The 14,721-nt window shown below is 38.0% G+C and overlaps 1 protein-coding gene and 1 non-coding gene across 4 annotated transcripts in view; one reads left to right on the top strand and one right to left on the bottom strand.

Annotated features, from left to right (window-relative positions):
• Positions 1-14,721, top strand: part of NELL1 (neural EGFL like 1) — an 805,269-nt gene that overhangs the window by 561,981 nt on the left and 228,567 nt on the right. The window lies entirely within an intron of this gene.
• Positions 7,407-7,509, bottom strand: LOC123326240. The gene has a single exon (XR_006540953.1). It is a non-coding gene; the product is annotated as a U6 spliceosomal RNA (small nuclear RNA).

Raw genomic sequence — 14,721 nt, 5'->3', positions numbered from 1 at the left:
TAAAACTGCTTTACTCAGTCATCAAAGAGCTCTTTAAAATTCTCTAATGCATGGAGCTTAACTGGAGAGAAAAAAATAATCACCCATATTTTGTCAGGATACAACCCCGCAGCCAAGCACTTGCAACTTGTGAAGTGGCTTTATTAGTAACAGGTTGGTCTCCCTTTTGCTTGCTGGAGAAATTATTATGCTAACTTAATGGATTTGTAAACTGAGGCTGAAAGCCCTAAAAACTAGGGGATCTTAGACAGTGGCTAGATTGCCCAATGGGGTAGAATGATTTGTTTAAAGCTCACTGGTTGCTCTCTCCATGATGTGTTTTCTCAACCTCCTTGTGAAGCTACTAACAAGGTCAGGGGAGAAGGAAGTTGTCATTTAGCCAAACCTTGTGGAATATTTCATTTCTGGTGGTCTCGCCTATTTCTGTTCATCATGGAAGCCATTTTATTTTCACCCCAATTTTTAGCGACCTAGGAAACACCTTTAACTTTACTGAGACGTTTAGCTCTGTTGGGTCTTCTCCTCTAGCCAGGGCACTTTACTTCTGGTAGTGGTTCTCATTTTACCCCTGGCATGGCTCCAAGATGACTATCCCGTTGGTTTCTGTCTCAGCTAAAATGTCACCTTGAAACAACCTTTATTGACCAGCTTGTTGGACTAGCTTCCTGTCTCTCTGCCATCTTCCTCTCTCTCTTTTATTTTACCACACATTTTTACCACCTGAAATCTTCTTATTTGGATAAATGTTCATTATCTGACACCTTCTAGTAGCCTATGAATTCCACTGGGAGTAAGGACTATGTTCCCCACTGTATCTTAGAACCAAGATGGAATCCTATTACGTGTTTACTATCCACCCCCAAATTCCAAACTGAAAATAATCTTTCCTTTCCTCAGTTCTGAAAGAACTTGCTCTGACACTGCTTTTCACCTTGCATGGTCATTTCCTACATAAATGTTCACATCTTCTGCTAGATTATAAGTTCCTAAAGGGAAAGGCCAATATTTTATTTAGGAAACTAACATTTCTTACTTGCCTCTGTGGCCAGTCATGGTGTTGGAAACTGCTAACACTGCGTTAATTAATCTTTACCACAATACTATGAAATAGTCATTATGACCCCATTTTGCAGGTGAGAATCCCAGGGTTAACAACTTAAGAGGTAGGTCTGTCCAATTCACTTGGCCAGTAAATGGCAGAATTGGGCTTCAGACAAAAGAGCATTTGGTTCTCCTTTATTTTCTCTTATATCTCTTTGGGCCCTGCATGGAGAATCAACTTAAGTGTTTCAGAAATTAATGAAAATTTCAAAGGAGCTTCAATCTCAATTCTCTAGAGTGATACTGATGACTTCCTGCAAGGGATCTTAGATTTACTTCTATTTTTTCTACCTGTTCTTCAGGTAATGTGGTGCTGGTAGAAACACCTGCTTCCCAGAGAATCCTGAATGGCAACTTCCTTGAAACAGATGACAGTTTTTCAGTCAACATTGATATTTAGTAGGTACCTATAGGTTCCAGACACAAGTAATAAGAGGGGCAACACAGTAGGGAAGTGAGAGGGGAAAAAAAAATGGGTGAGAGCCTTAAGTTAGAACAGGAAGACAAATGTTAGAGAAGTAGGTCTTGGAAACATTTAATCTTCCCTGAGAAATGCATTTTCTTTCTCCTTTAGGTTAAAGAGGGTAATGTATCATATTTCCCTTTTCTTCCTTGTGAAGAATTTGCAAATCATGTTCCCTCCTTTCCCTTTTATTTTGTAGCATATTTGCATTCATTCTATTTTTGTAAATTGACTCTGACGTTCTCTATCAATCTTTCTGCGTGTCTTCTTAAATAGGAGTTTCCTTTCCTTCTTGGAGAAATAGAAATCTTTGAAAAAACTTGAAAAATACAAAAAAGTAAAAATACAACTATAATTTCATCATTCAGAGAATATAATACTGTTAATTCCTTTCCAGTCTGACTACTTTTTTCTTTCTGTATATCATGTTTTGTCATAATATAAATGTATAATTCTGTTTTCTGACTTTTTCCTCTTGGAATTTATTAAGCATTCAGGTTGTTTCCAATGTTACCCAATTATAAATAATGCTATAGATGATACCTATTTATGTTAATCTTTGTCTGCATCTCTGAATTATTTCCTCTGGATACTTGAAGGTAGAATAATTTGATCAGGGCTTTCCACAATAGCTAAACCAATTTAGTTTCTCACCAGTGCTGAATGAGAATGCCTGTCTTGCCACCCTTTTCAGCATTGGATATTTTCTCCTACATTTGTTGCTGATTTGAGTATTAAAAAATTTAGTAGTCCATTGTTTTTTGTTTTATAAATTTTATTTTATTATGTTCTATTAATCACCATACATCATTAGTTTTTGATGTAGTGTTCCATGATTCATTGTTTTAGTATAACACCCAGTGCTCCATTCAATAGGTGCCCTCTTTAATACCCATCACTAGGCTAACTCATCCTCCCACCCCCCTCCCCTCTAGAACCCTCATTTTGTTTCTCAGAGTCCATAGTCTCTCATGGTTCGTCTCCCCCTCTGATTCCCCCCTTCATTTTTCCCTTCCTACTATCTTCTCTTTTTTTTTTTAACGTATGATGTATTATTTGTTTTGGAGTTACAGGTTTGTGATTCATCAGTCTTACACAATTCACAGCGCTCACCATAGCACATCCCCTCCCCAATGTCTATCACCCAGCCACCCCATCCCTCCCACCCCCGACCACTCCAGCAACCCTCACTTTGTTTCCTGAGATTAAGAATTCCTCATATCAGTGAGATCATATGATACATGTCTTTCTCTGATTCACTTACTTCATTTAGCATAATACCCTCTAGTTCCATCCACGTCGTTGCAAATGGCAAGATCTCATTTTTTGTTTTTTATGGCTGCGTAATATTCTGTTGTATATATATACCACATCTTCTTTATCCATTCATCTGTTGACGGACATGTTGGCTTTTTCCATAGTTTGGCTATTGTGGACATTGCTGCTATAAACATTGGGGTGCACATTCCCCTTCGTATCCCTACATTTGTATCTTTGGGGTAAATACCCAGTAGTGCAAATGCTGGGTCATAGGGTAGCTCTATTTTCAACTTTTTAAGGAACCTCCATACTGTTTTCCAGAGTGGCTGCACCAGCTTGCATTCCCACCAACAGTGTAGGAGGGTTCCCCTTTCTCCACATCCCCGCCAACATCTGTCATTTCCTGACTTGTTAATTTTAGCCATTCTGACTGGTGTGAGGTGGTATCTCATTGAGGTTTTGATTTGGATTTCCCTGATGCCGAGCGATGTTGAGCACTTTTTCATGTGTCTGTTGGCCATTTGGATGTCTTCTTTGGAAAAATGTCTGTTCATGTCTTCTGCCCATTTCTTGATTGGATTCTTTGTTCTTTGGGTGTTGAGTTTGATGAGTTCTTTATAGATTTTGGATACTAGCCCTTTATCTGATATGTCATTTGCCAATATCTTCTCCCATTCTGTCGGTTGTCTTTTGATTTTGTTGACTGTTTCCTTTGCTGTGCAAAAGCTTTTTATCTTGATGAAGTCCCAATAGTTCATTTTTGCCCTTGCTTCCCTTGCCTTTGGCGATGTTTCTAGGAAGAAGTTGCTGCAGCTGAGGTCGAAGAGGTTGCTGCCTGTGTTCTCCTCTAGGATTTTGATGGACTCCTATCTCACATTTAGGTCTTTAAGCCATTTTCAGTCTATTTTTGTGGTGGTGTAAGGAAATGGTCCAGTGTCATTCTTCTGCATATTGCTGTCCAGTTTTCCCAACACCAGTTGTTGAAGAGACTGTCTTTTTTCCATTGGACATTCTTTCCTGCTTTGTCGAAGATTAGTTAGCCACAGAGTTGAGGGTCCATTTCTGGGCTCTCTATTCTGTTCCATTGATCTATGTGTCTGTTTTTGTGCCAGTACCATAATGTCTTGATGATGACAGCTTTGTAAGAGAGCTTGAAGTCTGGAATTGTGATGCCGCCAGCTTTGCTTTTCTTTTTCAACATTCCTCTGGCTATTCCAGGTGTTTTTTGGTTCCATACAAATTTTAGGATTATTTGTTCCATTTCCTTGAAAAAAGTTGATCGTGTTTTGATAGGGATTGCATTAAATGTGTAGATTGCTCTAGGTAGCATTGACATCTTCACAAAATTTGTTCTTCCAATCCATGAGCATGGAACGTTTTTCCATTTCTTTGTGTCTTCCTCAATTTGTTTCATGAGTATTTTATAGTTTTCTGAGTACAGATCCTTTGTCTCTTTGGTTAGATTTATTCCTAGGTATCTTATGGTTTTGGGTGCAATTGTAAATGGGATCGACTCCTTAATTTCTCTTCCTTCTGTCTTGTTGGTGGTGTATAGAAATGCAGTTGATTTCTGTGCATTGATTTATATCCCGCCACTTTACTGAATTTCTGTATGAGTTCTAGCAGTTTTGGGGTCGAGTCTTTTGGGTTTTCCACATAAAGTATCATATCATCTGCAAAGAGTGAGAGTTTGATTTCTTCTTTGCCTATTCAGATGCCTTTTATTTCTTTTTGTTGTCTGATTGCTGTGGCTAGGACTTCTGGTAGTATGTTGAATAGCAGTGGTGATAGTGGACATCCCTGCCATGTTCCTGACCTTAGGGGGAAAGTTTTCAGTTTTTCCCCATTGAGAATGATATTCGATGTAGGTTTTTCATAGATGGCTTTTATGATATTGAGGTATGTACCCTCTGTCCCTACACTCTGAAGAGTTTGGATCAAGAAAGGATGCTGTACTTTGTCAAATGCTTTTTCCGCATCTATTGAGAGGATCATATGGTTCTTGTTCTTTCTTTTATTAGTGTATTGTATCACATTGATTTATTTGAGGATGTTGAACCAACGTTGCAGCCCAGGAATAAATCCCACTTGGTCATGGTGAAGAATCCTTTTAATGTACTGTTGGATCGTATTGGCTAGTATTTTGGTGAGAATTTTTGCATCCATGTTCATCAGGGATATTGGTCTGTAATTCTTTTTGATGGGGTCTTTGTCTGGTTTTGGGATCAAGGTAATGGTGGCCTCATAAACTGAGTTTGGAAGTTTTCTTTCCATTTCTATTTTTTGGAACAGTTTCAGAAGAATAGGTATTAATTCTTCTTGAAATGTTTGGTAGAATTCCCCTGGGAAGCCATCTGGCCCTGGGCTCTTGTTTGTTGGGAGATTTTTGATGACTGCTTCAATTTCCTTAGTGGTTATACGTCTGTTCAGGTTTTCTATTTCTTCCTGGTTCAGTTTGGGCAGTTTATACATCTCTAGGAATGCATCCATTTCTTCCAGATTATCTAATTTGCTGGCATAGAGTTGCTCATAATATGTTCTTATAATTGTTTGTATTTCTTTGGTATTGGTTGTGATCTCTCCTCTTTCATTCATGATTTTATTTATTTGGGTCATTTCTCTTTTCTGCTTGGTAAGTCTGGACAGGGGCTTATCACTCTTATTAATTCTTTCAAAGAATCAGCTCCTAGTTTTGTTGATCTGTTCCACTGTTCTTTTGGTTTCTATTTCATTGATTTCTGCTCTTATCTTTATTATTTCTCTTCTCCTGCTGGGTTTAGGCTTTATTTGCTGTTCTTTCTCCAGCTCCTTTAGGTGTAGGGTTAGGTTGTGTATTTGAGACCTTTCTTCTTTCTTGAGAAAGACTTGTATTGCTATATACTTTCCTCTTAGGACTGTCTTAGTTGCATCCCAAGGATTTTGAACAGTTGTGTTTTCATTTTCCTTTGTTTCCATGAATTTTTTAAAATTCTTCTTTAATTTCCTGGTTGATCCATTCATTCTTTAGTAGGATGCTCTCTAACCTCCATGTATTTGAGTTCTTTCCAACTTTCCTCTTCTGATTGAGTTTTAGTTTCAAAGCATTGTGGTCTGAAAATACACAGGGAATGATCCCAATCTTTTGGTACAGATTGAGACCTGATTTGTGACCTAGGATGTGATCTGTTCTGGAGAATGTTTCATGGGCACTAGGGAAGAATGTGTATTCTGTTGCTTTGGGATGGAATGTTCTGAATATATCTGTGATGTCCATTTGGTCCGGTGTGTCATTTAAAGTCTTTATTTCCTTGTTGGTCTTTTGCTTAGATGATCTGTCCATTTCAGTGAGGGGGGTGTTAAAGTCCCTTACTATTGTATTGTTTTCGATGTGTTTCTTTGATTTTGTTATTAATTGGCATATATAATTGTCTGCTCCCATGTGAGGGGAATAGATATTTAAAATTGTTAGATCTTCTTGTTGGATAGTCCCTTTATGATATAGTGTCCTTCCTCATCTCTTATTATAGTCTTTGTTTTAAAATCTAATTCGTCTGATATAAGGATTGCCACCCCAGCTTTCTTTTGGTGTCCATTAGCATGGTAAATGGTTTTCCACCCCCTCACTTTCAATCTGGGGGTGTCTTTGGGTCTAAAATGAGTCTCTTGCAGACAGCATATTGATGGGTCTTGTTTATTTATCCAATCTGATACCCTGTGTTTTGATTGGGACATTTAGCCCATATACATTCAGGGTAAATATTGAAAGATATGAATTTAGTGCCATTGTATTGTCTGTAAGGTGACTGTTACTGTATATTGTCTCTGTTCCTTTCTGGTCTATGTTACTTTTAGGCTCTCTCTTTGCTTAGAGGATCCCTTTCAAGATTTCTTGTAGGGCTGATTTTGTGTTTGCAAATTCTTTTAGTTTTTATTTGTCCTGGACTCTTTATTTCTCCTTCTATTTTCAGTGACAACCCAGCTGGATATAGTATTCTTGGCTGCATATTTTTCTCGTTTAGTGCTCTGAATATATCATACCAGTCCTTTCTGGCCTGCCAGGTCTCTGTGGATAGGTCTGTTGCCAATCTAATGTTTCTACCGTAGGTTACAGACCTTCTGTCCTGAGCTGGTTTCAGGATTTTCTCTTGGTCTCTGAGTCTTGTGAGTTTCACTATTAGATGTCCGGGTGTTGGCCTATTTTTAATGATTTTGAGGGTGGTACTCTGTGCCTCCTGGATTTTGATGCCTGTTTCCTTTCCCAAATTAGGAAAGTTCTCCAGTATAATTTGCTCCAATATACCTTCTGCATCTCTCTCTCTTCTTCTTCTGGGATCCCAATTATTCTAATTTTTTTTGCTTTATGGTATCACTTATCTCTCAAATTCTGCCCTTGTGATCTAGTAGTTGTTTATCTCTTTTTCTCAGCTTCTTCTTTCTCCATCATTTGGTCTTCTATAACACTAATTCCATCTTCTGCCTCATTTATCCTTCGCAGTTAGAGCCTCCATTTTTTATTGCAACTCATTAATAACCTTGGTCAGATTTTAGTTCTTTTATTTCTCCAGAAAGGGATTCTCTAGTATCTTCCATGCTTTTTTCAAGCAAAAATATGGAACGCTTCACGAATTTACATGTCATCCTTGCACAGGGGCCTTGCTAATCTTCTCTGTATCTTTCCAATTTTAGTATATGTCCTCTGAAGGGACCACATGGATTTTTTTTTAGGGGCTTCATTTTTTCCATTTAATTCTAATTCTACTGAGCTTAGTTTCGCTATTGTTATAAGATGGTTTTCATGTCTTTCATTCCCATTTTGTTCACATCATTTGTAGAAAAAATATTGTATAAAGAAATTAAATAACATTGGAAAGTGGTTAAATGTTATCAGTTATTTTAGATTCATGCATATCCTGTGTCATAGACTTAAGGTCATTCTTGGGTAATATGAGATTAAGCAGATCATACTGTAAGCTTCTTTTTAAAAGATAAAAAATGCGTAAAATCAATAAAAATGGAAATGAGGACATGAAGACTAGGACAAGCACTAAGGAACAAAGCAGCAGCCAAAGTGGATAGTTCTAATTCAATGCAGTGGTTACAAATGACCAAACTTGCAGTCAGAAAAGTCTTATGTTTGAATTCTCTACCACTTACTACCTTTGTGAACTTTACCTCCATTCTTTCTAGGTTATGTTTAAGGTGAAACCATACAATGTAGGTAAATCAGTTCAAGACCCATCACCACCATGGCACTATTACTGTTGTGATTGTAGTCATGGAAGACAGAAATATAAAACGTTGGAGATGCAGTTTGAGTGATGTAATTGGGCAAGGATGAAGGGGTATTGTTTGACCTTTGTGCTCTTTATAATAAAATAAGCAGAATAGTATGAATTATGTGCTTTTGAGCTTGCTTCCATGTGTATGTATGGATGGATGCATTCGGCATCACTGGGTGGCTCCCCACTATCCAACTAAAAAAATCTACTTACTGTTTCCATGAGTTGTCATACAATTCAGTTCCTGACACTTGTACAGTGATTCACTGGGCATGGAAGCATTGGATGAGGAAGCAGGTGGAGAGTGGGTAGAAAACAGGTAGCTGGCAGTGTTCGCATGGCTTTGCCTATCCCAATGAGTAAGTGCTCAGTCTGGTTTATCTGTTCTCCACAGATGTTTGTGTTAACCATATTAGACAAAATTGGCTCTTTCCTCCTTTGCCCAAAGGAAGCTTGTGGGGAAAATGCTCTGCATTAAGGGCATGAATCTCCGAATTGAAAGTCCTTTTTCTCCACTCTTTTGCTGTGTGATTTTAAGCAGGTTCCTTCTTCTTTTGGTTTCCACTTTGCTGTTAGGACATACAAGCACTAGCGCCAGGAAAGTCCTGCATGTGCATCATAGTTCATTCATTTATTAACTTTGTATTCAAATTTTTATTGAATGATTTTTTTGTGTTAGATGTATTGTTTGGTGCTGGGACACAGCTGTGTAACAATCACAGAGCTTGTCCTTGTTCCTACCCTCAAGGAATGTGTTATCTAGAGGGATAGCTGGACAATAAATATGAGTGTATGTATAGTGAATGCCAGAAAGGAGAAATGCAAAAGTGTCTTGGGTGATAAATAGTGCAGGCCAGTGGTTTGCAAACTTTATCTGCAAAGGGACAGAGAACAAATACTTTAGGAATTACAGGCCAATACATACAATGAGTAATTGTTCTCTCCAAATAGCCAATAGTCTTCTTTATATTTTATACTTAAAAATGAAAAACCGTCCAAATAATAAAAATGAAAAACCATCCTTATGTTAAATGGGTCTTGCAAAAACAGGTGGCAGGCTATAGTCTGCTGACCTCTGATTAGGCACAGTATGTAATGCATAATATAGTCTGCTGGGTGTTGTATCTCTACCCAGGGAATGTTAATGGTCCCTCTTCTCTTAGTTAAAGGATTTGTGTGAGAGACACCTCTCTCTCTCTCTCTTTCTCTCTCTCTGTTTCCACCTATCTCTAATTCCATTCATCTCCTTTTGCATTGTATCCTCATAGAGTTCAAAAACATGAATGGAATACATGCAGTCATGCTTACCAGTCCTTTCTTTATATTTTAATTTGGCCTCTGAGAAAGGATTTCACCATGTACTTAGTTTTCATATGATGTTCTGGTGAGTGTCTTGGTTAGTGCACTTGTATAGATTCTGTGACAGCAGCTAGGTTTGGTCATCAGTATGCTAGGCTGTATCTGCTGAGGCAGCTGGAGAGAGGAAGATGGAGAGCAGATACTGAGGGTGCAGACCGAGGAAGAGAAAGGAACAGGTAAAATACCTAGCTCCTACAGCAGCATTAGCAAACAGGTTCGTTTTGACTCTCCATTGTTTCGCAGGTTAAAAAAAATCTATTTTTACTTATTGGAATCAGAGGCCTGATATCCTCTATGGATACACTAAGCTCTTTGGAAAGGCCCCTAAATAGGAATCAAATTCAATTAGAAAATAAGACAATGTCTATTATGTTGTAAAACTCATAATATTAATAACATTGCAAATACAAAAGCCAAGATTTTTTTGAAATGGCACTTAAGATGCCCGAAACACTTAAAAATGTTCTGAATTTTATTCATTCTACTATAAGCCTATCGTAAGTTTTCAATTCAAACATTTTTATAGATACCTCTAAATATAATTATACCAAGAACTAGAAAAGGAGAAAAAAAATCCAAATGAATTCACTTATCAAATATTTCCTTTTTCTCTCTCTCTCTCTCTCTGCCCCCCCCCCTTTTTTTTCCCCTCACTTTCCCCTTAATTGTCTCAGTGTCTGACTTTTTCTAATCGTGTTGTATTTAAACTAAGAAAAAATGTGACTGGGGAAAATGCCAAAGATCTAATGAAGGAATTGTCAATAATAACCATGTGACTCGGGCCATAAATCACTTTGGATTAAGCATCACCCTTCATCTGGGTGTGAAATTTTCAATACCATTTATTTGTTATCTGCCAATGGAGATTAAAATGTCGCCTTCCCAGGAGATCTTTCAGAAATGGATGGATCCTCACTGTCAAGGCAGCTGGGAAGCTGCCTGCCTGAAGACAGTCAAATAAAGCTGATAGCATGCTGGGTTCTTTTCTTCCCTAAAATTTCTATACAACATCCAGTTTAGAAAGTAAAAATTTGGTCAAACCATTATGTTTCGTATATGATGACAAATGCATCTTAACAAAAAGAAGAGCAATTGATTGATGATCTTAACATTGTATGTTTTTTTGTGTGTGTGTTATTAGCCATCTGATGTATTTGTTTAACAAAGTAAACAAAGAGCCTTCCCATGAAAGTCCTGCAATTGAAACAATAACTAATATTCTGAGCACTTGCTATCTTCTGGGCACTAATTCCTTTACTTACGTGTGTTATTTCATTAGATTTTCCCAATTGCCCTGTGAAGTAATTCACTATCTCCATTTACAGAAGAATTTCTAAGGTACAGAGAGGTTGGCAGCCCAAAGTTACACCATTTATAAGTGGGAAGGCCAAGATTTGAACTCGGTCTTCACAGCTTACGCTCTTCAACACTGTACCAGATCCTGTCTCCTTCCTTCATAGAGGTTTTCAGATTTGCAGTTCTGTATTTCTTTGTGTATCTTTCTATCACGTCCCTGTCCTCCCTAGACTGTAAGTTGCATGACGGCAAGATTGTAGTATTTTGTTCACTGCTGCATTCTCAAAGCCCTAGGATAGTGGCTGGCACACAGTGGGAAAGCAATGAATAAATATCTGTTGGGAAAATGAATGAAAAATGTCCTATAGGCGTAGTATTGGCTAGCAACAGTACCAAAGGAAATATTTGTCTTCTGCTTTGTAGATGGCCAGTGTTGAATGTGGCGAGTCCACCCTCTCCTAGTGCTTTAGCTTTTTTCTTTTTGATAGTCCCCAGTGTCAGCAAATTAGACACTACTAATTTCCACATTTTGCATAGGAGAAAACTAAGATTCATAGATATTAGTTATGTGAACTTGGACATACTGTTTTAATCACACCTTTTCCTATGTCGAATCATAATTAAGCCCAAATGCAGAGGTGATAGAAGCCTTCCGCTCTTAAGCAAAGCTTGCTTCAGTTCTGTTTGAATATTAGGCCTTACCACACTGTATCCCAAGTCTTTTTTAGTTCTATTAACTGACATTTATGTAACAATAGCTAATGCACATTATCCCATATATTACAAATATTTCAACATTCTTTAGCAATGACCTTTATTATCAGAACTGTAATTGTGATAGCAAATCCTCAGTTTCTTAAAAACTTCCTCAGGTATGACATAAACTTGCCCTTGAATATTAACTAGATCCTTCATAAGTGTATATGAGTAATAGTAACACTCCACATCTATGTAGCATTTACAGAAACACATTTAGTTGGTATTTACTATCAGCCAGGCTGTTTCAAACCCTTTTACATACATTATCTTATTTATTGTTATTATCTTTTTATCCCATTTCTACACCTGAGCCACTTGAGGTTTGTAGAGGCCAGTGACTTGTTTAAGCGAGAATCAATAAATGGGGAAGCAAGGTACCATTTTCAGGACTATGCAATTCAGAATTTAGGATCTTGCCACCTTGGTTTTCAGTCTTGCCTGGTTCTCCCAAAATTCTTAAAAAACAAAAAAAAGCAAACAAATACCCAAAACAGTTTTAGTGATTGGCTCAAGATTACAATATTTATAACAGGCAGAGATAGCACTAGAATTCAGGTCAACTAGATACTACTCTGTTGGATTTGACACTACACTTAGTGAGTCTTATACTTGTCTATACATGTGTTGAACAGAAAAGAAAATATTTCCTATTTAAAATTATAAAAAATTTTATTGCCTGCTTTTCCTTGCTGTACTCAGGTGGCCCTTTAAAAGTTCTAATTGCTGAGGTTATTGCATTTACATTCAAGGATTAGGATATTATAGCAAGAACAAGTTAAATTCCAATAATCACAAGAAATAAAAGTTATTCCTTTTGAATATCTTATTGATATTCTGATAAGGTAAAATTTAAATAAATAGATAACTAGGTCGAAATGCAAGATCAATTTTTCATGTGAAAACTCAGCAAGTATTCTCAGTTAAACAACATGTGATCGTTAGACGATGTTGTGAAAAAGGACTCTTCTGTTAGTTGTTTCAATGCAGAGAAGTCTTCATGCAAGCTGAGACGAGGCACGTTCTTAGGGGCTTCTCACTGAAATGGCAGTTTTCAAGGTACTTGGCTTGGGAGCATCGAGCACAATATTTCCTAAAACTGGACCTGAAATGGATGGAGCCAGGGAGTGCTAATCAGTCTATGTAATTGATATCATAATAAAGTAAAGGTTGTTCTCTGGATCCTTTTTTTCTCCTATGATCAAAGATAACATGAAAAGTCCGTATAACTCCATTCATTACATTTGGTGTGTCATTGTATTAATCAGGATAGAAAGACTATTCCATTCCAATAGTAAACTACCTGATCTCAGTAGCTTAGGTTATAAATGTTTATTTCTTACTCTTACGAAGTCTGATGTGCCATGTGTTCGACAGGGCTTCCAAGATCACTGTGACAGCAGAAAGGAGGGGTAGACAAGAAACATTTGCTAAATGCTAATTGGAGCACTTTGTTAGATCACAAGTTAAGGAATTGAAGTAAATGTAATCCCCCTGCTTTTGAAAGAGCAATTGCAATTGAAGGACATTGGTGAAAACCTAAAAGATCACCCATCATGCACACTTTTAAATAGGTATATACATTGTGTCAGAGGTTCTCAGACTTTGCTGCCTGGATGTGGGTTTCTGAGTGAAGCCTAAAATGTGTGAGATTGTCTGGTCCAGGAGAAGGTACAAGGTTCAGATCTACCAAAGCTTCTGAAATTATTTGCCCCACAGTTTCTGGGGGTGGACGCAGACACTGACTGCTCTTCTGTTTCATGGAACTTTACCCCAGGCTTATAGGAACAAAGATACTCTGACTTCTCAGAAAATATACAGCATCATTTATCCCTTGAAATGGCTGTCATTGATAGTCTTGAAACGAGGAAAGAGCATTTCCTTTTTTTTTTTCAATGTCTAAAGAGAACATTTTCTGCCACAGGACTTAGAAAAGCTAATAAAACTTGAGTGAAATGTTAATAAAGCATGGAAATAAATAATAAAGCTGTAAAGTGACAAAATTTGAAGAGATCTTGAGCAGTTGGGACAGAGATTAGTCTCAGGGGTTCAGGGATGGGCTTTCAGGAGGCCTGTGAACCCCCTGAAACATTTGTATGTATTTGGTTTTATGCATTTTATGGAGAAGGGCCCATCTCTAAAATATTAACCACTAACCTCATTTTACAGAGGTGGAATTTCCAATCTGTAGAGATCTAAAGATATACCTGAGATCAAGCAAGTAATCAGGAATAAATCCATTTTTTTTTTTAAAGATTTTTTTTTTTTTTATTCATGAGACACAGAGCGAGAGAGAAAGGCAGAGGGAGAAGCAGGCTCCCAAGGAGCAGGGAGCCCGATGCGGGACTCGATCCCAGGACCCTGAGATCATGACCTGAGCCGAAGGCAGACGCTTAACCATCTGAGCCACCCAGGCGCCCAGAATAAATCCATTTTTAAAACCCTATTCCTCTTAGCCTCACTGCTATGGGTTGAATTGTGCCCCATCCCCAGATATTGTTGCAACCCCTATCCCCCAGTACCTGTGAATGCTACCTTATTTGGACGTAGAGTCTTTGCAGATGTAATCAAGTTAAAATGAGGTTATTAGGATGACCTAAATCCAATATAGTTGAAGAGGACCTCTCTGTGAAGACAGGGGCACAAAGCAATTTGGTAATATGAAAACAGGGACAGTGATTTGATATGCATCTGCAAGCCTGGGAATGCTGAGGTTTCCTGGCTACCACCAGAAGCTGAAAACAGGCAAGGAAGGATTGGTCCCTAGAGCCATTGGAGAGAGTATGGCCCTGCCACCACCTTGATTTCAGACTTCTAGCCTACAGAACTGTGAGAGAATACATTTCTGCTGTCTTAAGCCACCATGTTTGTGGTAATTTGTTATGTCAGCCCTAGGAAATGAATACACTCATTTATAATTTTCCACATCAGTACATTAGTTTTCATCATATTGGTGCTAGTGCTGATAATTATGTTTTGCTGTGTTTTTAAATACATGTTTACCAGTCCTAGTGTATGTACCTCCCCAGGCACTCTGGGCCCATCTGTTCTCTGGGCCTTGGCTACTTGCCTTGCCTCCTGGCTTGAATAGCTGGGCAGTGGCTCCTATCATTCTCACGGCCTTAAAATCCCAGCCACCAGTCATAATTTATTGATTCTCTCACCTATTTTGGGGTAAAGTGCCAGCTTTGGGCCCTCCTCTGTCTGCTGACTCTGGGAGCACCTGCA

The sequence above is a fragment of the Neomonachus schauinslandi genome, chromosome 11 (genome assembly GCF_002201575.2).
Source record: "Neomonachus schauinslandi chromosome 11, ASM220157v2, whole genome shotgun sequence".
Taxonomy (NCBI): domain Eukaryota; kingdom Metazoa; phylum Chordata; class Mammalia; order Carnivora; family Phocidae; genus Neomonachus; species Neomonachus schauinslandi.
This window is presented reverse-complemented; position numbering and strand designations above follow the sequence as displayed.